Here is a 26566-nt window from a genome sequence, read left to right on the forward strand (position 1 = left end):
AGGCTTCATTTATGTAATAGTCTGTTGGTTTATATTTGGTAGGTGCACCGGAAAATTAAACAAAATTTCCCTTACAACCTACTATCAACCGCCGATTTTCGCAATAAACTACAGACAAGTGTTGTCAGAAAAAGAAGACCCATACACTCAGTTATTTATTGGTAAAAAAAATAACTTCTATCATCAGTGATGTCACTGACCATGTCATGAGTGATGTAATATGTGACATCATCAGCAGTGCATTGCGGGCGCGCGAGTTATAGTTAGCTCAACTAACTATAACAGGCGAATTTCTCTGGTTTTATATGAGTCAAATGTCCAATTAACTATAACGTCCCTGAAACGTATGGTTTTTTTAGTGAATTTCAAAGGTTTTTTAAATGCTAATTCCTAACTATAACGTCTCTAAAACCTATGGTTTTTTCAGCGAATATATATATATATATATATTATCTACAGGCGGTCGCCAGTAGATAGTTATAGTTACAACCTAGTTTCCATAGGAAATCTAAAAATTCTATTTTGAATAACTTTGGCGCCGGTTGACGAATCCTCGCGAAATTTTCAAAACTAATGGGGCGCTCCGTTCAGCTCCTACCCTGAAAGTCTCGGGGTGATTCGTCAAGCGGGGGCCGAGAAAAAGGGGGGTCCCAAACGCGTTTTCCCCATGCATTTTTCCATAGGACCTTTAGTCGCAGATACAGCCCGAACGGCTGAACAGAATTACGTGAAATTTGGCAGAGAGGTAGCCATAAGGTCAAGGAAGTGCCTTTTGCAGGTCTGGTGTAAATCCTTTCAGTATTTCCTGAGAAAATAGCATTTAAAAGCATATCAATATCTATACGCGCGCACCCTGCCGTGCGCGAGCGCAATTCTGATTGGTTGTTAGATGTCGGTAAACATTTGAATCGGTCGAAACCAGGAAGTGTCGGCCGCCATTTTGTCTCTCGCAGTCTGAGGGGTAAAAAAAAAAGGTGGAGAACGTGAAAAGGGGGCAGAGTGGACAGTTCCTGACCCCCTAGCCTTGGTCAGGGGGTCACAGAAGGCCCACAAGGGCGAAAAAAATTTTTTTTATTTTTTTAAAAAATCACGAGGTGCGCGCACGGCGAACCGTGGGTGCTCGGTGCGCGAAAACCTGGAAAAAAAAAAATTAATAAATACATAACTTAGCATTTAAAAAAACATACAAATTCACTGAAAAAACCATAGGTTTCACGCACGTTATAGTTAGCTGGACATTTCTCTCGTAAAAAGCCAATGAAATTCCCCCGTTATAGTTAGTGCAGGCAACTATAACTCACGCGACCGCAATCCTCTGCTGATGACGTCAGATATTACATCACTGATGACTTATGTGTCTTTATGAAAAATAAATATTTGTAATATCTGTATAGCTAAAGATTAATGGAAGAAGACATGGGTAAATAAGTGTCTAAATACAGTGATGTAATATCTGACGTCATCAGCAGAGGATTGCGGTCGCGTGAGTTATAGTTGCCTGCACTAACTATAACGGGGGAATTTCATTGGTTTTTTACGAGTGAAATGTCCAGCTAACTATAACATGTGTGAAACCTATGGTTTTTTAAGTGAATATATACATATATATAAATATCTATATATATATTCCTTGAAAAAACCACAACTATAACTTGCGCCCCCCGCAATGCACTGCTGATTATGACATCACTGATGACCTCACTGATAACATCATCCTGTGACTGTGTGTGTTACAGGTGCATTGTCCCATGCACGTCTCCTTCCCTGTCCACCTTGATTTGAACACATATCAGCAGAAACAGAGGAAATGGTAATATAACTCTGGTGTCTTGTAGAAGGCATCCTGTTAATGTATGGAATTCTTCCATTTCAAATCATGGAATACCATCCTGTTCATATATGTGTTTACTGTAAATTATGTTCATGTATTATGTCATGTTCTTAAACTGTGGCTCTATCTATAAGTAATAGAATAATGTGTAGATATTCTGTGCAAACCTTGGGCCTGAAAGACAGTTGGGCCACACCCAGGACCACACCCAGCACCTGCTTAGGAGCCTATTTAATCCACTCCTCTTCACTATTCAGTGCTTGGCCTCGTTGCTTCAACACACTTACCTGGCTCCAGCTTTTCCGATCGGCATCTCCTGCTTGACAGCCTTGCATCAGCAATTTCCTGGCTTCCTGGTTCCGGGCTGAGTCTCCGGTCCGACGTCTTCTTCCGTGTCGTGTTCCCTGAAAAGAAGCGCACAGAGAAAACATGCTTTAAGGTATTTTTTGGAAGACAACTATCCCACGGTGAGTCTGCTTACATTAGAACTTGGAACATTGTTTTTAGAACTTGGAACATTGCTCTTTGAACTGCTCATATTATCCAAACTATATTTCTTGGACAGAAGGAAAACACTTCATCTCAAGTGTTACGGCGAGTTTTCCCGTAGTACCCAGAAACTATTGACATTTATAAAACAAAGAAGATTTTGCCTTTTTAAAAGTGTGAAAATAGTTATCGCAAAGCAAAGTTAGCCTTAAGAATCACAACAGCACAGATGTGGTTTTGACTACTATTATTTTGTATGCAGTATTTTGTTCCTTTATGGCAGAAGGTTGTTTTGGCAGCATTTGAACTTCTGTGCACTCAAGGCATCTGATCCTAAGCTGGGCATATAAGGATTCAGGTAACTATGCTGATGAACATAACTAAATGCTATCATGATTGTTAAACTTATTTGACAGTATGTTAATGATTGTATTGTTTATTGCAGATTGCATAAATCGACAAGTAGATTGTTAGATCAACCCAAAATTCTGTTGAAACCTACGTAGTCTGTAGGTAAGAATTAGTGGAGACTTTTGGTTACAAGTTTATGATAACTGTAAGAAGATACTGCCTCACAGATATACACATTGTTTATCTTCTGTGTCTTGTACTTAGGAGTCTAGTAGAAAACTCAAGCCACTATCCAGTTACATTCCTGTTTATTGTATCCTGTGAATACTCAAGCCCCCTGAAGCCCTGGTCCCCCTAAAAGAAGACCGCTGGAATCTTCGTGTTTCTCTTCTCTTGTCATCCCAACCCCTCTTCCCCCCTGAGACTACCGGACTGATCCTAAGTTATATCTTGGTATCACGCTGCTAGTTTCTAGAGGGATTGGGGACCTGTCCTCACATCGTCATCAAGGTGAAACAATCTGGAGCACAGGTGAGTGCCTCGTAACAGTGTGTTTCTGTAAAGTTCAAATACGTTATATATATATATATATATATATATATATATATATATATATATATATATATATTATTCAATGCGGCTTGGATACGGATCGCTCAGCAGCGGGTGCAAGTGTTGGGCCAAGCCAGCGGCCAAAAATCAATTTTAAAGCAAATGACACTCGCACTCAGGAACCTTGCAAATATTTATTCTTAACAGAGTACCCTTCTGTTACACCGACGAGTTTCAGCCCCGTCGGCCTTGTTCACGGTAGGTGACACCATTTCCTGTTACATTTTAAAGCATTTCCTATGCAACGTAGTGAGCCCCATAGAATTCTGGGAACTGAAGTTTTTTTCAAATGTTGAAAATAAATTTAGGTAATCACCTCGTAACAGTGAGAAGCAAATTAATTGGGTTTCCCAAAACAACAAAAGGCATTTGGACAGTTGTCAGTAACTACAACAGTATTGATTAATGGAAATTAATTTCACAATACATTTTTTAGATGAACGATACTGCTCAAAGAATATGTTTTTCAATGTATGAATGCTAAATGTTCCAGTTCTATAAGTAGCCTGGTTACAGAACATTTGAAATGGCAATGTATAGCAATTTGAAAAAGGTATTTCGTAAACTGGCATTAGTGGCCAGTTTAATGTTCCAGAGAGTATCTAAAATTTTATGAGTAATCAGAGAATCTGGAAAAACAATCAGTAGCTATTTTCAAACAGATAGGGAAAGGGAGTTGCAAAGATGGATACGTATGCAAAGAATCCTTATATGGCACAGTCCAGCTAGAGGTGTACATAAAGTTCCTCGTCCAAGTTCATCCCTCTCGGGTGTTTGGTCCGAAGTCGGATTATGTATTTCGATTCGAGTGGTCTCAGTTTTTTCTGGCGGTCGCCCAGCCTCTCATTGGTTTCAATAGAGTCGATTGCAAAGAATGACATGTTCATCCAGTTTCCCTCCTGGCATGCTATCAAGTGTTTTGCGGTAGCATAGGAGAGATCTTTGTTTTTTACCGCTCTGACATGTTCCAAGATACGTTTCTTTAACATGCATATGGTACTACCTATGTAGAGCATACCACAGTCACATTGGATTGCATAAATGACAAATTTTGTTGTGCATGTTATTTTATGTTTGATGTGAATGGTTTTGCCTTCTGGATCGGTAAGTGTTCTCATGTTTTTCCCAATTTTGCATGCTTTGCAATTGTTGCATTTTCTAAAGCCTATTTGTTGTTGCATGAGCCAGTTAGATTGTACAGTTTTGATGTCTTGAAAATGGCTCTTAGTAGTAAGGTCTCTGATAGATTGGACCTTTTTGTATGCAATGGACGGTTGTGTTCCAATAATTGGCATCAGATCTTGGTCCTGTTGTAGTATCGACCAGTACTTTTGGATGATTTGTCGGATTTTGTACGATTCTTTGCTGTATGTAAGTATCAGCCGAGGAGCAGACTGGTGTTCAATGGTTGATTGGATGTTCGATTCTGAGTGTTTTTTGACCAGAATGTCTGTTCTACTCTTTATTTGTACTCGTTTCATGCATTTGTTAAGGTCTCTTATTCTGTAACCACGTTTTTGAAGTCTCCTTGTGCATTCTAGAATTTGTTCATTCGCATCTGCATCTTTTGAACAGTTTCTTTTCATGCGGATGAACTCGCCATATGGAATGCTTCTGAGTAGAGCCTTAGGATGAAAGCTATCTGCATGCAGGATGCTATTGGTGGCTGTTTTCTTCCTGAATAGAGTTGTCTCAATTTGGTCATTTTCAATATAAACAGATATATCCAGGAAGTCAATTTTATGGCGGCTAGTATTGCACGTAAAAGAAAGGCCAATATTGTTGTTATTAAGACTGTTGAAATATGACATGAAATCTTTTTTGTCTCCATTCCAAATTAAAAACAGATCGTCAATATATCTTGTCCACAAAACGATTTTCTCAAGTGCTGTGTTATTTTGGGGGCCCCATGCTATTTCCTTCTCCCACCATCCCATTGTAAGGTTAGCGTAATTGGGCGAGAAGGAAATGCCCATGGCACAGCCACACAGTTGATGGTACAGTTGATGGTTAAACAAGAATATATTGTTCTTTAGACATATTTCAATCATGGTCAATAGCATGGCTGAATGTTCTAGTTCATGTATGCTCTTTTGACGTAAAAAGTAGGCACAAGCATTCAGGCCAATTGTGTGTTCTATAGAAGTATACAGTGATACTACGTCTATGGTCACCATAAGATAGTTGGGGTTCCACGAAGTGTTGTCCAAAATCCATAAAAAATCACTCGTGTCTTGAATGTATGAGGACAGATTTCTTACTAGGGGTGCAAGATATCGATCAATGTACATGGAGATGTTCTCATATATTGAGTCACAAGAGGATACGATTGGTCTCCCCGGTGGTTTGATCAATGTTTTGTGTATTTTCGGCAGAAAATATATCGTTGGGATCGTTGGATTTTCTTTGAATAGAAATTTCTTTTCCTCGATGTTAAGTAGGTTGTGTTCATGCCACTCATTTAAGTTTTTTTCAATCTCCTGAAGCATTTTAAACATGGGATTGTTGGTGAGTTTAGCATATTTCTCGGTGTCGTTTAATTGACGATAAGCTTCTTCTACGTAGTCCCTGGTGTTGAGAATTACGATGTTACCGCCCTTATCAGCCGGTTTTATAATTATGTTGGAATTGTTTGCCAGGTTTTGAATAGCTTGACTTTCTTTTTTTGATACATTTCCCCTGATTTTGTTATTCCTTGTTTTCTGCATTTTATCGATTTCGTTCATGATTATTTCAGAGAAAGAGTCAATTTTGTTACCTGGTGACAGCTGGGGGCTGTATTTGGATTTTTGTTTGAAACCACTGGGTTCATGTTGTTTGGTATCAATTTCAAGTAGTTTGAGAGTCTCTAAATTGGTAGTTTGTTCGCTTTCCGTATCGTTGGCTAAATCGTATAGGCTCAATAGATGTGGAATTTCCTCAATTGTGAGTCGGTCTTCCTCAATCAGTTCGGTGCTTGCATCCCCCAAGTGCGAGATATTTGATTTTCTTGATGCATGTATTTTTGCTAGTTTTAATTTCCGCACATATTTGTATATGTCGATTTTGGTGGTAGTGTAGTCAAAATGTTTTTCAGGGCAGAACGATAGGCCTTTGTTGAGGATTTTTTGTTCAGTGTACGTTAATGTGTAGTCTGATAAGTTCACTATTAGATTTTCAATGACTAGTTCTTCTTTGTGCGATTTCTGAGACCATACGTTCTTTTTTCGTTTGGATCTCCGGGTTTTCCTGAGGCTTCTGAAGACTTTGAATTGCCTCTTCCATACCCTCTGCCTCGTCCTCTGCCCCTGCCTCTCCCCCGAGTCCGGAACAAGTTCTGGTCCAGGTTGACGAGGCGCATTTCCTCTAAAAAAGTAGTGTTGGTAGGTTTAATAGTGCTGGAGGTTTTTTCACTTTCACTACCACTGACATCTGATTCTGTTTCTACATCGCTTGAAGGTTTTGTAAGTAGTGTTGTTCGATTCAATTTCAATGTATCAAATCTTTTGGCAAACGTAAGAATTCTACCAGGTTTGTAATCGGCTTCATCACGAGCAAACTTTCTCTTTTTTCGTTGTTCTATTTCGTCTTCATACTTCTCTAGACGTTCTTCCATTTCTTTCCTGAGTTTTTCAGTGTCCTCTTTGTTGTTAGCACCGATTTTGGCGATTTATATATATATGCCGAGGTATATTGAAGAATGAGTGGGTGTATAAGTGTCTGAATGGAGGCTTTAGTAGGTGTGTGACTGACTGTATAAGTGAGTGATTAAACATGTCTTACTGAATGTATGGGTTAGTGACTAATCTGTGTGAATGTCTGTATCAGTCTGTCAGTTGGTGTATAAGCGGGTGCGTGGGTTGGTGAGTAGCTAAATTAGTGTTTATATGGGTTATTGATTGGTTGTCTGAGTATCTGTATGGGTGCCTGTGTGTCTGTGTAGGTGGGTGGGTGGTGTGTGACTCTGTGCATAGATGTTTGAGTGGGTGATTTACTTGGTGTATAGGGTTCAAGAGTGTATCTGTGAAGTGCTGTATGGGTGGGCGAGTGTGTGTATGGGTGTGTTGGTTAGTGAATGGATGCCTCAGTGGTACAAGTATGAGTTTATACATAAGTAAAACGTAGTATATGTCAGTGTTGGAGTATATAAATGACTATATGTGAGAGTGCGTGAATGTGAGAGTGGCTGTATGGATGAGTGTGTGCTGGATCAATGATTGTATAAGAGAGTAAGTATGTGTTAGTATATGTATGAATAAGTGAGGTGGTGTGTGTATAACTGTCTAGGTGAGTAAATGGGAGTGTGATTGATTCTTTGCATGACTGACTAGGTGTGTGAGTAACTCTATGGGCTAGTGGTGGTATGTGAGTGTCTGCATAGGTGTATGAGTGCACATGATAGTGCTATATTGATGAGTGACTGTATGTATGAGTGACTGTATGGGTGAATGAGTGGATGTGTGTGTAGACCTAGGAATCAGTGAGTGGGTATGTAGTAGCTGGTATTGGTGTGTCTATGGTTTCATAAATGGTAGTCTGTATTTTAGAGTGGGTGTATCACAGTTTATATTAGGAGGTGCATCAGATTATCACGTGGATGATGTCATCAGTGATGTCATTTGAGATGTCATCAGTGATGTCACTGACCATGTCATGAATGATGCATTGCGGGGGCGCGAGTTATAGTTAGCTCAGATAACTATAACGGCCGAATTTCTCTGGTTTTGTACAAGTAAAATGTCCAACTAACTAGAACTTCCCTGAAACCTGTGGTTTTATTCAGGGAATTCCTAAGGTTTGTTTTAAATGCTAATTTCTAACTATGCCGTACCTGAAACCTATGGTTTTTTCAGTGAATTCTCTGGTTTTGTACAAGTAAAATGTCCAACTAACTATAACTTCCCTGAAACCTGTGGTTTTATTCAGTGAATTTCAAAGGTTTTTTAAATACTAATTTCTAACTTTAACGCCCCAGAAACCTTTGTTTGTTTAGTGAATTTCTAAGGATTTTTAAATGCTAATTGCTAACTATGCCTACATAGGTAGGACATGTGCAGAGAGAGGAAGAACGGTCGCAGAAAAAAGCAAGAGAAATGCAGAAAGAGGCAACAGAAGTCCAGAAAGAGCAAGAGATATGCAGAAAAAAACCAACAGAGGTGCAGAAAAAGGCCTTTTGGCAAAGTCATCCTGTGCCCCCAACTTTTTGCTGACTGGTACTGGCGGTAACTGACTGTCTAACCAGGCCCGGAGCCAGTGCTATGCTGAAAAACACTTAGAATACAGTGAAAATACCTACATACATTATGGTACACTATGGGTTGGGGGTACCCCTGTGATTGCCATGCCCTCTCCTGTAAGGCCCTAGTACATAATAGGGCAGGCGGATTAAAACTACCTCTAAGTCAGAGGTGCAGAAAGAGGCAACAGATGTGCAGAAAGAGGCAGGAGGGTTGCAGAAAGAAGTAAGAGAAGTACAGAAAGAGGCAAGTGAAGTGCAAAAAGAGGCAACAGAGGTTCACACAGAGGCAACAGAGGTGCAGAAAGAGGCAACAGATGTGCAGAAAGAGGCAGGAGGGTTGCAGAAAGAAGTAAGAAGTACAGAAAGAGGCAAGCAAATTGCTGAAAGAAGCAATAGAGGTGTAGGAAGAAACAAGAGAAGTGCAAAAAGAGGCAAGTGAGGTATAGAAAGAAGCAAAAGCAGTGCAGAAAGAACCAACAGAGGTGCAAAAAGAGGCTAAAGGGGTGCAGAAAAAGGTAGGAGAGGTGCACAAAGAGGCAAGAGAGGTACAGAAAGAGGCAGAAGGGGTATAGACAGAGGAAGAGAAGTGCAGAAGGAACTAACAGAGGTGCATAAAGAGGCACGAGAGGTGCAGAATGAGAAAATAGGGGTGCAGAAAGAAGCAGGAGGGGTGCAGAAAGGTAGCAAGAGCAGTGCAGAATGAACCAACAGAGGTGCAAAAAGAGGCAAGAGGAGTGCAGAAAGAGGTAGGAGAGGTGAACAAGGAGGCAAGAGAGGTACAGAAAGAGGTAGGAGGGGTGCAGAAAGAAGGAAGAGAAGTGCAGAAAGAGGCAAGAGGGGTGCAGAAAAGGATAGGAGAGGTGCACAAAGAGGCAAGAGGGGTACAGAAAGAGGCAGGAGGGGTGCAGAAAGAAAGAGGAGAACTGCAGAAAGAGGTAAAAGAATTGCTGAAAGAAGCAACAGAGGTATAGAAAGAAGCAACAGAAGTGAAGAAAGAGGCAAGTGAGGTGCAGAAAGAAGCAAGAGCAGTGCAGAAAGAACCAACAGAGGTGCAAAAAGAAGCTAGAGTGGTACAGAAAAAGGTAGAAGAGGTGCACAAAGAGGCAAGAGGGGTACAGAAAGAGGCAGGAGGGGTACAGAAAGAAGGAAGAAAAGTGCAGAAAGAAGCAACAGAGGTGCTGAAAGAGGCGCAAAGAGGTCCAGAAGAAGGCAGGAAAGGTGCAGAAAGAGGGAACATAAGGGCAGAAAGAGACAAGAGAGGTGCAGAAAGAGAAAAGAGGGTTGTAGAAAGAGGCAAGAGGGGTGCGGAAAGAAGCATGTAAGGTGTAGAAACAGGCAACAGAGGTATATAAAAATGCAAGAGAGGTGCAGAAATAAGCAAGAGAAGTGCTGAAAGAAGCAACAGAAGTGTTAAAGAAGCAAGAGAAGTGCAGAAAAAGGCAAGTGAGGTGCAGAAAGAGGCAAGAGAGGTGCAGAAAATGGCAAGAGAACAACAGAAAGAGGCAAGAGGGATGCAAACAAGGGAAGAAGGGTACAGAAAGAAGCAAGAGAAGTACAGAAAGAGGCAAGAGAGGTTAAGAAAGAGGCAAGGGAAGTGCAGAAACAGGCAAGAGAAATGCACAAAGAGGCAAGAGAGGAGCAGTAAGAGGCAAGAAAGGTATAGAAAGAAGCAAGAGAAGTGCAGAAAGAGGCAGTAGGGGTGCAAAAAGAAGCAAGTGAGGTGCAGAAAGAGAAAGAACTGCTGAAAGAAGCAACAGAGGTATAGAAAGAACCAAGAAAAGTGCAGAGAGAGGCGAGCAATGTGCAGAAAGAAGCAAAAGCAGAGGTCCAAAAAGAGGCAAGAGTGGTGCAGAAAGAGGTAGAAGAGGTGCAAAAAGAGGCAAGAGAGGTACAGAAAGAGGCAGGAGGTGTGTAGAAAGAAGGCACAGAAGTGCAGAAAGAGGCAAGAGAATTGCTGAAAGAAGCAACAGAGGTGTACAAAGAAGCAATAGAAATACAGAAAGATGCAAGTGAGGTGCAGAAAGAAGCAAGAGCTTTGCAGAAAGAACTAACAGAAGTGCAAAAAGAGGCAAGCGGGGTGCAGAAAAAGGTAGGAGAGGTCCACAAAGAGGCAATAGAGCTACAGAAAGAGGCAGTAGAGGTGCAGAAAGAAGGAAGAGTAGTGCAGAAAGAAGCAACAGAAGTGCAGAAAAAAGCAACAGAGGTACAGAAACAGGTAAGAGAAGTGCAGAAACTGGCAGGAAAGATGCAGAAAGAGGCAAGAGGGGTGCAGAAAGAAGTAGGTAAGGTGTAGAAAAAGGCAACAGAGGTATATAAAGACGCAAGAGAGGTGCAGAAATAAGCAAAAGAAGTGCAGAAACAGGCAAGAGAATTGCTGAAAGAAGCAACAGCAGTGTTAAAGAAGCAAGAGAAGTGCAGAAAAAGGCAAGTGAGGCGCAGAAAGAGGCAAGAGAGGTGCAGAAAATGGCAAGAGAACAACAGAAAGAGGCAAGAGGGATGCAAAAAGGGAAGAAGGGTACAGAAAGAAGCAAGAGAAGTACAGAAAGAGGCAAGAGAGGTTAAGAAAGAGGCAAGGGAAGTGCAGAAACAGGCAAGAGAAATGCACAAAGAGGCAAGAGAGGAGCAGTAAGAGGCAAGAGAGGTGTAGAAAGAAGCAAGAGAGGTGTAGAAAGAAGCAAGAGAAGTGCAGAAAGAGGCAGTAGGGGTGCAAAAGGAAGCAAGTGAGGTGCAGAAAGAGAAAGAGAACTGCTGAAAGAAGCAACAGAGGTATAGAAAGAACCAAGAAAAGTGCAGAAAGAGGCAAGCAATGTGCAGAAAGAAGCAAAAGCAGTGCAGAAATATCAACAGAGGTGCAAAAAGAGGCAAGAGTGGTGCAGAAAGAGGTAGAAGAGGTGCACAAAGAGGCAAGAGAGGTACAGAAAGAGGCAGGAGGTGTGCAGAAAGAAGGAACATAAGTGCAGAAAGAGGCAAGAGAATTGCTGAAAGAAGCAACAGAGGTGTACAAAGAAGCAATAGAAATACAGAAAGAGGCAAGTGAGGTGCAGAAAGAAGCAAGAGCATTGCAGAAAGAACAGAAGTGCAAAAAGAGGCAAGTGGGGTGCGAAAAAGGTAGGAGAGGTGCACAAAGAGGCAATCGAGCTACAGAAAGAGGCAGTAGGGGTGCAGAAAGAAGGAAATGTAATGCAGAAAGAAGCAACAGAAGTGCAGAAAAAAGCAACAGAGGTACAGAAACAGGTAAGAGAAGTGCAGAAACTGGCAGGAAAGATGCAGAAAGAGGGAACGGGGCAGAAAGAGGCAAGAGGGGTACAGAAAGAAGCAAGTGACATGCAGAAAGAGGCAAGAGAGGTGCAGAAAGAGGCACGAGAAGTTCAGAAAGAAGCACGAGAATTGCTAAAAGAAGCAACTGAGGTGTAGAAGGAAGCAAGAGAAGTGCCGAAAGAGGCAAGTGAGATGCAGAAAGAAGCAAGAGCAGTACAGAAAAAGGTAGAAGAGGTGCACAAAGAGGCAATAGAGGTACAGAAAGAGGCAGGAGGGGTGCTGGAAGAAGGAAGAGAAGTGCAGAAAGAAGCAACAGAGGTGCTGAAAGAAGTGAAGGGTGCAGAAAGAGCAAGAGAAGTACAAAATGAACCAACAGAGGTAAGAAAGAGGCAAGACAGGTGCAGAAACAGGCAGGAAAGGTACAGAAAGAAGGAACAGAGGTACAGAAAGAGGCAAGAGAGGTGCAGAAAGAGAAAAGAGGGATGTAGAAAGAGGCAAGAGAGGTGCAGGATGAAGCAAGAGAAGTGTAGAATAAACCAATAGAGCTGTAAAAAGAGGCAAGAGGAGTGCAGAAAGAGGTAGGAGAAGTGCACAAAGAGGCAAGAGAGGTACAGAAAGAAGCAGCAGGGGTGCAGAAAGAAGCAAGAAAAGTGCAGAAAGAGGCAAGTGAGGTTCAGAAAGAGGCAGCAGGGGTGCAGAAAGAGACAAAAGAATTGCTGAAAGAACAACAGAGGTGCAGAAAGAGGCCTTTTTGCAAAGTCATCCTGTGCCCTGGGCACCCCACAACCTTTTGCTGACTGGTACTGGTGGTAACTGACTCTGACTGAAGAGGTGCACAAAGAGGCAAGAGAGGTACAGAAAGAGGCAGGAGGTGTGCCGAAAGAAGGAACATAAGTGCAGAAAGAGACAAAAGAATTGCTGAAAGAACAACAGAGGTGCAGAAAGAGGCCTTTTTGCAAAGTCCTCCTGTGCCCTGGGCACCCCACAACCTTTTGCTGACTGGTACTGGTGGTAACTGACTCGGACTGACCCTAGGCTCTGCCTAACCAGGCCCAGAGCCAGTGCTATGCTGAAAGACACTTAGAACACAGTGAATACACCTACATACACTAGGGTACACTATGGGTTGGAGTACCACTGTGATTGGCATTACCTCCCCTGTTAGGCCCTAGTACATAATAGGGCAGGGGGACTAAAACTACCTCTATGTCCCTAGCATATATTAGGGCATGGTAGTTTAGATGCCAGCAGCACTTTTCTGCACTTGCATGTGTGCACTGCTGAGCCTGATGTCAGTTTAAAAGTAGCCCTGTGTGTGCAGAAAGGGGCAAGAGACATGCAGAAAAAAGCAAGAGAGGTACAGAAAGAGGTGCAGAAAGAGGGAAGAGAAGTGCATAAAGAGGCAAGAGAAGTGCAGAAAGAAGCAACAGAGGTGCAGAAAGAGGCAAGAGAAGTTCAGAAGGAGGCAGCAGGGGTGCAGAAAGAGACAAGAAAAGTGTAGAAAGAGGCAAGAGATTTGCAGAAACAGGCAAAAGAGGTGCACAAAGAGGGAACAGGGGTACACACAGAGGCAAGAGAAAGAAGGGGTGCAGAAAGAAGCAATAGAAGTGTAGAAAGAAGGAACAGAGGTGCAGAAAGAGGCAAGAAGGGTGCATAAAGAGGGAAGAGGGGTGCAGAAAGAAGGAAGAGAAGTGCAGAAAGAGACAAAAGAATTGCTGAAAGAACAACAGAGGTGCAGAAAGAGGCCTTTTTGCAAAGTCATCCTGTGCCCTGGGCATCCCACAACCTTTTGATGACTGGTACTGGTGGTAACTGACTCTGACTGACCCTAGGCTCTGCCTAACCAGGCCCAGAGCCAGTGCTATGCTTAAAGACACTTAGAACACAGTGAATACACCTACATACACTAGGGGAGACTTTGGGTTGAGGTATCCCTGTGATTGGCATGACCTCCCCTGTTAGGCCCTAGTACATAATAGGGCAGAGGGATTAAAACTACCTCTATGTCCCTAGCATATAATAGGGCATGGCAGTTTGGAGGCCAGCAGCACTTGCATGTGTGCACTGCTGAGCCTGATGTCGGTTTAAAGTAGCCCTGTGTGTGCAGAAAAAGGCAAGAGACATGCAGACAAAAGCAAGAGAGGTACAGAAAGAAGCAAGAGAAGTACAGAAAGAGGTGCAGAAAGAGGGAAGAGGGGTGCAGAAAGAGGCATGAGAAGTGCAGAAAGAAGCAACAGAGGTGCAGAAAGAGGCAAGAGAAGTTCAGAAGGAGGCAGCAGGGGTGCAGAAAGAGACAAGAAAAGTGTAGAAAGAGGCAAGAGAGTTGCAGGAACAGGCAAAAGAGGTGCACAAAGAGGGAACAGGGGTACACACAGAGGCAAGAGAAAGAAGGGGTGCAGAAAGAAGCAATAGAAGTGTAGAAAGAAGGAACAGAGGTACAGAAAGACGCAAGAAGGGTGCAGACAGAGGCAAGAGAGGTGCATAAAGAGGGAAGAGGGGTACGGAAAGAGGCAAGAGGGGTGCATAAATTTGCAAGACAGGTACAGAAAGAAACAAAAGCAGTACAGAAACTACCAAGAGAGGTGCAGAAACAGGTAAGAGGTGTGCAGAAAGAGGCAAGAGGGGTACAGAAATTTGCAAGAGAGGTGCAGAAAGAAGCAAGAGCAGTGCAAAAGAACCAAAAGAGGTGCAAAAATAGGCAAGTGAGGTACAGAAGGAGGCAATGGAACTGCAGAAAGAGGCAAGAGAGTTGCATAAACAGGCAAAAGGGGTATAAAAAGAGGGAACAGGTGGGCAGACTGAGGCATGAGAGGTGCAGAAGGAGGCAAGAGAGGTGCAGAAAATGACAAAAGAACTGCAGAAAGAGGAAAGAGGGATGCAAAAAAGGGAAAAAGGGTGCAGACAGAAACAAAAGAACTACAGAAAGAGGGAATAGAGGTGCAAAAAGAGGGAAGAAGGGTGCAGAAAGAGGCATGAGGGGTGTTGAAAGAAGCAAGGGATGTGCAGAAAGAAACATAAAAGTGCAGAAAAAAGGAACAGAGGTGCAGAAAGAGGGAAGAGGGGTGGAGAAAGAGGCAAAGCATGTAGAAAGAAGAAAGAGAGCTGTAGAAAGAAACATAAGAGGTGCAGAAAGGAGGGACAGAGGTGCAGAGAGAGGCAAGAAAGGTGCAGACAGAGGGGAAAGGGGTACATAAAGAGGCACAGGGGTGCAGAAAGAAGCAAGAAAAGTGCAGAAAGAAGCCACAGAGGTGTAGAGGGAAGAGGGGTAAAGAAAGGGGCAAGAGAGGTGCAGGAAGAAGCAACAGGGGTGCAGAAAGAGGGAAGAGGGGTAGAGAAAGAAGGAAGAGGGGTGCAGAAAGAAGCAAGAAAGTTGCAGAAAGAAACAAAAGAAGTACAGCAAGAAGGAACAGCGGTGCAGAAAGAGGCAAGAGGGGAGCAGAAAGAGGGAAGAAAGGTGCAGAAAGACGCACAAGGGTTGCAGAAAGAAGGCACAGAGGAGCAGAAAGAAGTAAGAGAAGTGCATTAAAGCAACTGAGGTGCAGAAAGAGGGATGAGGGGTTGAAAAAGATGCAAGAGAGGTGTAAAAAGAAGCAACAGAGATGCAAAAAGGGGGAACAGGGGTTTAGAAAGTGGTGAGAAGGGTGCAAAAAGAGGCAAGAGGGGTGCAGAAAGAAGCACGAGTGGTTCAGAAAGAAGCAAGAGAGGCACAGAAAGAAGCAAGAGTAGTGTGGAAAGATGCAACAGAGGTGCAGAAAGAGGCAAGAGGGGTGCAAAAAGAGGGAAGAGGGGTGCAGAAAGAGGCATGAGGGGTGCACAAAGAAGTGAGAGGTACAGAAAGAAGCAACAGAGTTGCAGAAAGAGGAAAGAATGGTGGAGAAAGAGACAACAGATGTGCAGAAAGAAGCAACAGAAGTGCAGACAGAGGGATGAGGGATGGAGAAAGAGGCAAAAGGGGTGCATAAAGAAACAAGAGTGGTGCAGAAAGTAACTAAAGAAGTGCAGAAAGAAGGAACAGAGGTGCAGAAAGCGGCAAGAGGAGTGCAGAAAGAGAAAAGGGGTGCAGAAGGAAGCAAGAGAGGTACAGAAAGACGCAAGGTAAGTGCATAAAGAAGCAACAGAGATGCAGAAAGAGGGAAGAGGGGTGGAAAAAGAGGCAAGGGAAGTGCAGAAAGAAGCAACAAACATGCAGAAAGGGGAAGAGGGATGGAGAAAGAGGCAGGAGGGGTGCATAAAGAGGGAAGAGGGGTGCAGAAAGAGGCAAGAGAGGTGTAGAAAGAGGCAAGAGGGGTGCACAACAAAGCAAGTGAGGTACAGAAAGAGGCAACAGATTGCAGAAAGTGGCAAAAGAGGTGCAGAAGGATTCAACAGAAATGCAGAAAGAGGCAAAGAGAGGCACAGAAAGAAGCAAGAGTGGCTTGCACACCATTAGTACCAATTTAACACCCACATTTAGCAATAAGTAACAGGTGACCATTCTAGGTTTACAAAGGACCTTCCACCACGCTGTAACACTTGTCGCTGCATTTCTGGTAACGTTTGAGCTGTTTAAGCTAGAAACAAGGCTTTTTTTTTTCAAATCTGCAGATTAGGCAGCACAGGATGGATTATGTGGAAAATGTATCATTGTGCAAAAGTTGGTGCAGCCAAACAGTCGCATAATTCCAGTGGCCCTGCTCATACCTCTATGTCGAAAAGTGCTCCTCAGTGATTCCTTCTTTTTTTTCTCATTGAGTTCATAGTTTAGCTTCTATGGAAATGAGGAAGACTAAACCTGAGGTGACAACTCCACAACACAGACTACCATACCACATAATTGCTCTCCATAACACATAATCCCACTCTACATAATTCCTATACACTAAATACCACATACTTTCTATCCACATAATTTCACTGCACAACATACCACATAATTGCACTACACACAACGTACATCCACTCCACTCCAAATAACATCAGTAAAAAACGTTTACATTTACAACGCCAATAGCTCTAACTCTTGCAAATGCGTGACCTATTAATTACAAATACTTCTTTAACTGGTAGTCACGTTTGCAGAGTTGTAGAGAAAGGGGGCAGGGCCTCCAACCAGCGCTCAGGAATTCCGCTGCGTAGGACTTACAGGAGGTACCAGGAGGGCTTCTTGGCCCCCAAAGTCCCTCAGGAGTAAAGTGGACTTCATCCCCCAACCAGTACTGTGCTAGGAGGCGCGTTTACAGAGTGGTGGAGAAAGGGGGGTGACCTCTGAAGACCTCTTAGCAATCCCACTGTGTTGGACTTAGTTGAAGTAACATGAGGGATAGTTGGCCCCCAAGGACAACCTTGGGGGCCAACTACCCCTCCTATTACCTCCTGTAAGTCCCACACAGCAGCATTGCTAAGTTCTCATAGCAGGCCATGGTCCCTTTCCTCACCACACTGCAAACACGCTCCCTGGCGCGCTCTTGGATGGGAATTAAAGTCCCCTTCACTGCTGGGGGTCCTTAGGGGCCAACTAGCCTACCTGTTACCTCCAGTAAGCCCCACACAGTGGGATTGCTCAGAGGTGGTAGCAGGCCACGCCCCCTTTCTCCACCACTCTGAATGCGCCTCCTAGCGTGTTTTGGGTTGAGGGATTAAGTCCCCTTGAATCCTAAGGGTCCCTGGGAGCCAACTAGCCCACCAGGAACCTCCAGTAAACCCCACACAGCAGGGTTGCTGAGAGTGGTCGGAGGCCACGACCCCTTTTTACACCACTGTGCAAACGTGCCTCCTGGTGCACTGCTGCTCGAGGGATGAAGTCCACTTTAGTCCTGAGATCCGCAGAACACAAGACCCCATCCCCTAGGGCCCCCTCCCTTGGTCAATTTCAGCCCCGGGGACCCCATCCCTTGGGGCATGGCCTCCTTTATTTTATAAATACTTATAGGGAAGGGGGTTCCCTCAAGGTCCTATTCTATATCCATTCTGCAGCACACATAGAAAGAGGAAAACACCACCATTGATTATTTTTGTTCAGGAAGGTGTCCTTTCTCACACAAAAACAATTATTCCTACAAAGTGGAAACCCTTGCATGGCGCAAGGGTGCCTGTGTTGGCGCAAGGCAGTCATTTATGTGCCGGCGCACTGAAAATAGACAGGAATGCGCTGTATCTCCTAGATGCAGTGCATTCCTGCCCTTTCCTTTTGATGCAGGGCGACGCAGCGCGAAGCCTTGCTGCACTACCCTGCACCAAAATGTTGTAAATGAGGGCCTTAATCTCAAGAAAACAGAGGTTCTCTTTGTCGCAGCTTGATGGTCCTTTGTCACTCCACCTATCATTCTTTCCTCTGACTGTACTGTTTCTTACCCTTACTTGCACATTGTGATTAATCCATCTCTGGATTTTGTACTACAGATTGTGTCAGTCCTAAAATCATGTTAATTTTATTTGTTCGATATGTGAAAACGAGGCCAAATTTCTGGCATATCATGTTATGATTGTTACACAAATTCATTAGATTACGCTATTATGCCAAATCGAGTAATTGAAACTTTGTTGGGATAAAAATCCTATTTCAGGAATATGGGAAGGAGGAGAGCAAACCAAAGGCGAGCATTTGTTGTTCACATCATTTGGAATTTGCACAATTTTTCAGTGGAAAATGCGTTCACCCACCACGAAGGGACACAAAAACACATTTCGCTTTAAAATATAATGCAAAGTGCCACTACTTTTATGAGCATTTTGCGTCATTGCAGCAAAGGACATTATGCAGATTTTGCCCAGGCCTACAGTCCACTGATTATTTTGGTCCCTAATGCTCTCCTGCCGAGGCCAGACAAAGCAGGGGCATAGCCCCGCGCTGTGGGGGGGGCCCCAGTCTTCAGAACATGAAGGGGGTCCCCCCAGCTCATCTGTTCAGAGCTGTGTTTGTCTTGCTCTAAAGCAGCTGCAGTGTGCAGACTGCTCTGAGCTGCTCGCGCTGACTCAGGACTGAAGAGAAACAAAGTAACAACTTACATTGTTTCTCTTCAGTCAGAATTAGGCCCCTGACAAGAGTGAGGGCCCTCAGAGAGAGCATTCTCCGTAGCGCACAGCTCATCTGAGAAGGGACGAGACAGCACAGTGATGACTGGGGCAGGAGAATGTTTGCAGCTCCAGGAGCAGGACTCTGCTGGGACACATTGGAAGGTACAAAATCAGGGGCAGAGCTATCAGTGGTGCAGCTGGAGGCACCGAGGTTGAGGAGCAGGGGGCCCACCATGCCTCTGGAGACTGCATTTCTTTCACTCGTTGGCTGCTCAGATCTGTGTTTTTCCTCGTATCTGCTCTGCACCAACCTCTCTGTTTCCACTCACTGGAGGGAACGAAACTCGACGGACAGGTAGAAAAAAACAGACCGGCCGCAGATTGGCATCAGAGATGAGCAGTGGTTTAATTTGTAGATTTTTTCTGAGAGGCTGTATTTCGATGGTACTCTGGCTGCTAGTCAACAGTTGTTGTGATTTATAACTGAGTAGTTAAGCATCAGCCATCCAATAACAGAGCAGTTCATAATCCAGACACTTTAGAGGATGTGCTGAGAAGGCAGGGTAAGCACTTTAGGCACATGCAATACTTTCAGTTTGTCACTCACCACAAGGGCCGGTTTTAGCTCTGGTGGCGAATGGTTGGTTTTTTGGCACCCCTCCTCCAATGACCTCCTCCTCGTAATCTCTTACCACCATTTGGCAAAAGTGCCCCTCATCTCTCCATAGCCTCTCTCTCACATGCATTTCATTTGTTTTAAAGCACTGGTAAAGGCTGGTTTTACTAATCCACTCACCTAGCCTCATAAAATACAGATCTGTTCTTTCCCATAGGCATATTACCCTGCTGCGCTACTTTATGGCAAGGCAAAACTGCCACTAGACACAACTCTGATCTCTTTCTCTAGCAGGAACATTAATTACAAGAGTTAACTTGTATCATCAGTGATGTCACTGACCATGTCATGAGTGATGTAATATGTGACATCATCAGCAGTGCATTGCGGGCGCGTGAGTTATAGTTAGCTCAACTAACTATAACAGGCGAATTTCTATGGTTTTATATGAGTCAAATGTCCAATTAACTATAACGTCCCTGAAACGTACGGTTTTTTAGTGAATTTCAAAGGTTTTTTAAATGCTAATTCCTAAATATATATATATATATATATATATATATATATATATATATATATATATATATATATATATATATATATATATATATATATATATATATATATATATATATATATATATATATATATATATTACCTACTGGCGGTCGCCAGTAGGTAGTTATAGTTAGGACCACGTTTCCATAGGAAAACCTCAACATTCTATTTTGAATAACTTTGGCGCCGGTCGACGAATCCTCGCGAATTTCTCAAAATAGGTGGGGCGCTACGCTCCGCTCCTACCCTGAAAGTCTCGGGGGGATTCGTCAAGCGGGGGCTGAGATAAAAGGGGGGTCCCAAAACGCGTTTTTCCCATGCATTTTTCCATAGGACCTTTAGAACGAGCTACAGCCCGAACGGCTGAACAGAATTACTAGAAATTTGGCAGAGAGGTAGTCCCTAGGTCAAGGAAGTGCCTTTTGTAGGTTTGGTGTAAATCTGTTCAGTAGATTCTGAGAAAATAGCCTTTAAATCAATATATATATCTGAGCCCGCTTACGGTACGCTTACCGTACGCTTACCGTACGCTTACCGTATGCTTACGGTGACGTGCGCGAGCGCGATTCTGATTGGCTCTTAGATCTTAGTAAACATTCGAATCGGCCGAAACCAGGAAGCGGCGTCCGCCATTTTGTCTCTCGCACTGAGTGTTGTTTATCAAACATGATGGCCAAAAACATGTTACGGGGCTGTTTTGACAACTCCCTCCCACATAGTCATATTGAGGGAGTCCCCAAACATCCCCCAAGAGCAAAAACGGTTTTATTTTTTTTTCGGCAATTTCGCGGGGTACGCTTACCGTACGCTTACCGTACGCTTACCGTAAGCTTACCGTACGCTTACGGTAAAAAAATAAAAATAAAAAAAACACTATCCACACTTACCCCACCCCCTGTGCTTTTGGTGGCCGCAGGCCACCAAATGTGCAGGGCTTATTAAAAGAGAAAAAAAACGTAATTTTGGCAACATGAAATTATAAAATCGAAATAAAAAAAACACTATCCACATTGACCTCACCCCCTGTGCTTTTGGTGGCCGAAGGCCACCAAATGTACAGGGCTTATTAAAGTTGATAAAAACCGTGCACGGAACGAACTGCGTTAAGTGGGCGCGCACGCCACAAATGGCGTAAAGTAACTTAGCATTTAAAAAAACGTACAAATTCACTGAAAAAACCATAGGTTTCACACACGTTATAGTTAGGAAATAGCATTTAAAAAACCTTGCTAATTCACTGAAAAAACCATAGGTTTCACACATGTTATAGTTAGCTGGACATTTTACTGATAAAAAACCAATGAAATTCCCCCGTTATAGTTACTGTAGGCAACTATAACTCACGCGACCGTAATCCTCTGCTGATGACATATGTGTCTTTATGAAAAAAAAATATTTGTAATATATGTATAGCTAAAATTTAATGGAAGAAGATATGGGCAAATAAGTGTCTAAATACAGTATTAGCATCAGCAGAGGATTGCGGTCGCGTGAGTTATAGTTGCCTACAGTAACTATAACGGGGGAATTTCATTGGTTTTTTATCAGTAAAATGTCCAGCTAACTATAACATGTGTGAAACCTATGGTTTTTTCAGTGAATATATATATATATATATATATATATATATATATATATATATATATATATATATATATATATATATATATATATATATATATTTTATCTACTGGGGGTCGCCAGTAGATAGTTATAGTTACAACCTAGTTTCCATAGGAAATCTCAAAATTCTATTTTGAATAACTTTGGCGCCGGTTGACGAATCCTCGCGAAATTTTCAAAACTAATGGGGCGCTCAGTTCAGCTCCTACCCTGAAAGTCTCGGGGTGATTCGTCAAGTGGGGGCCGAGAAAAATGGGGGGTCCTAAAACGCGTTTTCCCCATGCATTTTTCCGTAGGACCTTTAGTCGCAGCTACAGCCCGAACGGCTGAACAGAATTACGTGAAATTTGGCAGAGAGGTAGCCATAAGGTCAAGGAAGTGCCTTTTGCAGGTCTGGTGTAAATCTGTTCAGTATTTCCTGAGAAAATAGCATTTAAAAGCATATCAATATCTATACGCGCGCACCCTGCCGTGCGCGAGCGCAATTCTGATTGGTTGTTAGATGTCGGTAAACATTCGAATCGGTCGAAACCAGGAAGTGTCGGCCGCCATTTTGTCTCTCGCAGTCTGAGGGGGTGAAAAAAAAAGGTGGAGAACGTGAAAAGGGGGCAGAGTGGACAGTTCCTGACCCCCTAGCCTTGGTCAGGGGGTCACAGAAGGACCCCCAAGGGCGAAAAAAACAATTTTTATTTTTTTTAAAAATCACGAGGTGCGCGCACGGCGAACCGTGGGTGCTCGGTGCGCGAAAACCTGGAAAAAAAAAAATAAATACATAACTTAGCATTTAAAAAAACATACAAATTCACTGAAAAAAACATAGGTTTCACGCACGTTATAGTTACGAATTAGCATTTAAAAAACCTTGCAAATTCACTTAAAAAACCTTAGGTTTCACACATGTTATAGTTAGCTGGACATTTCACTCGTAAAAAGCCAATGAAATTCCCCCGTTATAGTTGGTGCAGGCAACTATAACTCACGCGACCGCAATCCTCTGCTGATCACGTCAGATATTACATCACTGATGACATATGTGTCTTTATGAAAAATGAATATTTGTAATATCTGTATAGCTAAAGATTAATGGAAGAAGACATGGGTAAATAAGTGTCTAAATACAGTGATGTAATATCTGACGTCATCAGCAGAGGATTGCGGTCGCGTGAGTTATAGTTGCCTGCACTAACTATAACGGGGGAATTTCATTGGTTTTTTACGAGTGAAATGTCCAGCTAACTATAAAACATGTGTGAAACCTATGGTTTTTTAAGAGAATATATACATATATATAAATATCTATATATATATTCCTTGAAAAAACCACAACTATAACTTGCGCCCCCCGCAATGCACTGATGATTATGACATCACTGATGACCTCACTGATAACATCATCCTGTGACTGTGTGTGTTACAGGTGCATTGTCCCATGCACGTCTCCTTCCCTGTCCACCTTGATTTGAACACATATCAGCAGAAACAGAGGAAATGGTAATATAACTCTGGTGTCTTGTAGAAGGCATCCTGTTAATGTATGGAATTCTTCCATTTCAAATCATGGAATACCATCCTGTTCATATATGTGTTTACTGTAAATTATGTTCATGTATTATGTCATGTTCTTAAACCGTGGCTCTATCATGCCATAAGTAATAGAATAATGTGTAGATATTCTGTGCAAACCTTGGGCCTGAAAGACAGTTGGGCCACACCCAGGACCACACCCAGCACCTGCTTAGGAGCCTATTTAATCCACTCCTCTTCACTATTCAGTGCTTGGCCTCGTTGCTTCAACACACTTACCTGGCTTTAGCTTTTCCGATCGGCATCTCCTGCTTGACAGCCTTGCATCAGCAATTTCCTGGCTTCCTGGTTCCGGGCTGAGTCTTCGGTCCGACGTCTTCTTCCGTGTCGTGTTCCCTGAAAAGAAGCGCACAGAGAAAACATGCTTTAAGGTATTTTTTGGAAGACAACTATCCCACGGTGAGTCTGCTTACATTAGAACTTGGAACATTGCTCTTTGAACTGCGCAAATTATCCGAACTATATTTCTTGGACAGAAGGAAAACACTTCATCTCAAGTGTTACGGCGAGTTTTCCCGTAGTACCCAGAAACTATTGACATTTATAAAACAAAGAAGATTTTGCCTTTTTAAAAGTGTGAAAATAGTTATCGCAAAGCAAAGTTAGCCTTAAGAATCACAACAGCACAGATGTGGTTTTGACTACTATTATTTTGTATGCAGTATTTTGTTCCTTTATGGCAGAAGGTTGTTTTGGCAGCATTTGAACTTCTGTGCACTCAAGGCATCTGATCCTAAGCTGGGCATATAAGGATTCAGGTAACTATGCTGATGAACATAACTAAATGCTATCATGATTGTTAAACTTATTTGACAGTATGTTAATGATTGTATTGTTTATTGCAGATTGCATAAATCGACAAGTAGATTGTTAGATCAACCCAAAATTCTGTTGAAACCTACGTAGTCTGTAGGTAAGAATTAGTGGAGACTTTTGGTTACAAGTTTATGATAACTGTAAGAAGATACTGCCTCACAGATATACACATTGTTTATCTTCTGTGTTTTGTACTTAGGAGTCTAGTAGAAAACTCAAGCCACTATCCAGTTACATTCCTGTTTATTGTATCCTGTGAATACTCAAGCCCCCTGAAGCCCTGGTCCCCCTAAAAGAAGACCGCTGGAATCTTCGTGTTTCTCTTCTCTTGTCATCCCAACCCCTTTTCCCCCCTGAGACTACCGGACTGATCCTAAGTTATATCTTGGTATCACGCTGCTAGTTTCTAGAGGGATTGGGGACCTGTCCTCACATCGTCATCAAGGTGAAACAATCTGGAGCACAGGTGAGTGCCTCGTAACAGTGTGTTTCTGTAAAGTTTAAATATGTTTTATATATGTATATATATATATATATATATATATATATATGCCAAGGTATATTGAAGAATGAGTGGGTGTATAAGTGTCTGAATGGAGGCTTTAGTAGGTGCGTGACTGACTGTATAAGTGAGTGATTAAACATGTCTTACTGAATGCATGGGTTAGTGACTAATCTGAGCAGAACGGAGGAAAAATAATCATTGGCTGCCCCCCTGCACAATATGGAATGGACTCCTTTGAAGCACGAAGGTGGGCAAGCTATGACCTTTGAATTGAAATTTAACTTTAAATAAGAAGGATGCAATGCTGTTATTATGGTGCATGCTGGTCACTGCAGTCAACTAGCGAGTAACACTGGGACTGAAACCTTTAAAATTTTGAACACTGTTTGAAAAGCAATGTACTAAACAAAGATAACAATCTGAATATTATGTTACAATGGTACCATGTAGTCCCAAAGTGAAAAAGAAGAAAAAACGAAAAACAAACCAGCGCTTTGAATTGTGCATACTAGAATCCCTCTTCACTGTTTACCAACAGAGTGTATTTAAACTCCGAGTCACTTGTTCCCCCCAGCTGCATATGATTAAGACACCATTGTGTTGAAACGCGTTATGCTTTTACTTTCACGCTGTCTGCTGAATAAAATCTCATTTAACTGACCTCTCGACTGGATGGGCTTGTATTTCATGCTGGATGGTTGCGTGAATCTTCGTGTGGAATATATATATATATATATATATATGCCAAGGTATATTTAAGAATGAGTGGGTGTATAAGTGTCTGAATGGAGGCTTTAGTAGGTGCGTGACTGACTGTATAAGTGAGTGATTAAACATGTCTTACTGAATGCATGGGTTAGTGACTAATCTGTGTGAATGTCTGTATCAGTCTGTCAGTTGGTGTATAAGCGGGTGCGTGGGTTGGTGAGTAGCTAAATGAGTGTTTATATGGGTTATTGATTGGTTGTCTGAGTATCTGTATGGGTGCCTGTGTGTCTGTGTAGGTGGGTGGGTGGTGTGTGACTCTGTGCATAGATGTTTGAGTGGGTGATTTACTTGGTGTATAGGGTTCAAGAGTGTATCTGTGAAGTGCTGTATGGGTAGGCGAGTGTGTATATGGGTGTGTTGGTTAGTGAATGGGTGCCTCAGTGGTACAAGTATGAGTTTATACATAAGTAAAAGGTAGTATATGTCAGTGTTGGAGTATATAAATGACTATATGTGAGAGTGCGTGAATGTGAGAGTGGCTGTATGGATGAGTGTGTGCTGGATCAATGATTGTATAAGAGAGTAAGTATGTGTTAGTATATGTATGAATAAGTGAGGTGGTGTGTGTATAACTGTCTAGGTGAGTAAATGGGAGTGTGATTGATTCTTTGCATGACTGACTAGGTGTGTGAGTAACTCTATGGGCTAGTGGTGGTATGTGAGTGTCTGCATAGGTGTATGAGTGCACATGATAGTGCTATATTGATGAGTGACTGTATGTATGAGTGACTGTATGGGTGAATGAGTGGATGTGTGTGTAGACCTAGGAATCAGTGAGTGGGTATGTAGTAGCTGGTATTGGTGTGTCTATGGTTTCATAAATGGTAGTCTGTATTTTAGAGTGGGTGTATCACAGTTTATATTAGGAGGTGCATCAGATTATCACGTGGATGATGTCATCAGTGATGTCATTTGAGATGTCATCAGTGATGTCACTGACCATGTCATGAATGATGCATTGCGGGGGCGCGAGTTATAGTTAGCTCAGATAACTATAACGGCCGAATTTCTCTGGTTTTGTACAAGTAAAATGTCCAACTAACTATAACTTCCCTGAAACCTGTGGTTTTATTCAGTGAATTCCTAAGGTTTGTTTTAAATGCTAATTTCTAACTATGCCGTACCTGAAACCTATGGTTTTTTCAGTGAATTCTCTGGTTTTGTACAAGTAAAATGTCCAACTAACTATAACTTCCCTGAAACCTGTGGTTTTATTCAGTGAATTTCAAAGGTTTTTTAAATACTAATTTCTAAATTTAACGCCCCAGAAACCTTTGTTTGTTTAGTGAATTTCTAAGGATTTTTAAATGCTAATTGCTAACTATGCCTACATAGGTAGGACAT

General features: G+C 42.5%; 1 long non-coding RNA gene across 1 annotated transcript in view; it reads right to left on the bottom strand.

Annotated features, from left to right (window-relative positions):
- LOC146799539 (uncharacterized) overlaps positions 1-26566 on the bottom strand; it is a 146517-nt gene that overhangs the window by 22671 nt on the left and 97280 nt on the right. Inside the window, exons 3-4 of the long non-coding RNA XR_014968939.1 lie at positions 23353-23469; positions 2119-2235 (exon numbers count right to left, since the gene is read on the bottom strand). This is a non-coding gene — a long non-coding RNA (uncharacterized LOC146799539). The remainder of the gene's footprint in view (positions 1-2118; positions 2236-23352; positions 23470-26566) is intronic.

This window comes from Triturus cristatus, chromosome 9 (assembly GCF_964204655.1).
Source record: "Triturus cristatus chromosome 9, aTriCri1.1, whole genome shotgun sequence".
Taxonomy (NCBI): Eukaryota; Metazoa; Chordata; class Amphibia; order Caudata; family Salamandridae; genus Triturus; species Triturus cristatus.